Raw genomic sequence first — 1,852 nt, 5'->3', positions numbered from 1 at the left:
CAGGGCCTCCTCCTGCTCCTTTTTTTTCCCCACTCTTTTTTCCCGCTCTTTTTTTCTCCTCCTCTTTTCCCTCCTCCTTTTTTCCCGCTCTTTTTTTCCCACCTTTTTTTCCCCCGCTCTTTTTTTCCCGCCTTTTTTTCCCGCTCTTTTTTTCTCTGCCTTTTTCCCCCCACCTTTTTTTTCCTCCTTTTTTTCTCCTCCTTTTTCCTCCTCCTCCTTTTTCCTGCTCTTTTTTCCCCCCCTTTTTTTCCTGCTCTTTTTTCTCCTCCTTTTTTTCTCCTCCTTTTTCCTCCTCCTTTTTTTCTCCTCCTTTTTCCTCCTCCTTTTTTTCTCCTCCTTTTACCTCCTCCTCCTTTTCCCCACTCTTTTTTCTCTTCCTTTTTTCCCACCCTTTTTTTCCTGCTCTTTTTTTCTCCTCCTTTTTTTCTCCTCCTTTTTCCTCCTCTTTTTTCCTCCTTCTTTTTTCCTCCTTTTTTCCTCCTCCTTTTTCCTCCTCCTTTTTTTTCCACCTTTTACCTCCTCCTCCTTTTTCTGACTCTTTTTTCCTGCTCTTTTTTCTTTTCCTTTTTTCTCCTCCTTTTTTTCTCCTCCTTTTTCCTCCTCCTTTTTCCTCCTCCTTTTTCCTCCTTCTTTTTTCTCCTTCTTTTTTTCTCCTCCTCCTTTTTCCCCGCTCTTTTTTCCTGCTCTTTTTTCCCCCACCCTTTTTTTCCTACTCTTTTTTCTTTTCCTTTTTTCTCCTCCTTTTTTCTCTTCCTTTTCCCCTCTCCCTTTTCCCTCCTCCTTTTTTCCCTCCTCCTTCTCCTTCCTCCTTTTTTCCCTCCTCCTTTTCTTCCTGCTCTTTTTTCCTGCTTTTCCTTTTTCCTGCTCCTTTTTTTCCTCCTCCTTTTTTCTCCTTCTCCATTTTTCCCTCCTCCTTTATTCCTCCTCTTTTCCCTCCTTTTTTTCCTCCTCTTTTTCCTCCTCCTCTTTTCCCTTCTCTTTTCCCTCCTCTTTTTCCTCCTCCTTTTTTCCCTCCTCCTTTTTTTCCTCCTCCCACACCTCAGAGCACTTACCTGCCTGGCAGGGAATTCCCTGGCATAGGAATGTTGGATCCCAACCTTTGACTAGGAGTGGGAAGTGCATCCAGCTGCTTTCCCAAGGGTTTTTTTGCGGTACAAACTCCACTGGACAAAATTTGTCCTTAAAGCTCGTGGCTCTTTCCTGTTTTGTTTTTTTTTATTATTATTATTTTTTATAATTTTTTAATGGACAGACTGGTGCTGGGGAGGGTCTTTTTTTCCCTTTTGGAATTCCTCTTTTGGAATTTTTACACTTCAAACCAGAAAAATCTTGTCTTTTTACAGAAATAACAGGACCTTTCCACCGTGTCCATCGAGTCGGTTGACATTGGATTTTCTAATATTTCTAATTTTTTCACCCCCTTTCCCAATTTTTCCCCCCCGTTTCCTGTCAGTTTTTAACTCACTTCCAAAAACCACTGTTGGATTTTCCTCCCAACACTTGAGTGGTCTCCAAAACCCCCCTTTTTTTTCCTCTTATTTGGCTCCAACTGGGAAAGTTTTCCCTCATCCACCCGCCCAGAGCTTGTCCGTGTCCATATTTAGGAACCTCTTAATTGGGCACTAATTAATTGGAGGTTGCTCTCCCGTTTTTCCAGCCAGGATACTCTTCCTAGACTTTTTTTTTTTCGAAAAGGGGGGAGATTTGGTGGCAGCAGGGAAGGGGTTGGGGACGCTTTTTGTCACCATGGCCGTGCCACCGGTGCCGGATCCAGCGACTTCCCCGTCGGCGTCGGAGCTTTTTCTCGACTTGTCTTCCGAGGATTATTTTTATTGTTTTAAAAAAAAACAAA

Source organism: Manacus vitellinus, unplaced genomic scaffold (genome assembly GCF_001715985.3).
Source record: "Manacus vitellinus isolate BGI_N305 unplaced genomic scaffold, ASM171598v3 scaffold_82_pilon, whole genome shotgun sequence".
NCBI lineage: Eukaryota > Metazoa > Chordata > Aves > Passeriformes > Pipridae > Manacus > Manacus vitellinus.
This window is presented reverse-complemented; position numbering follows the sequence as displayed.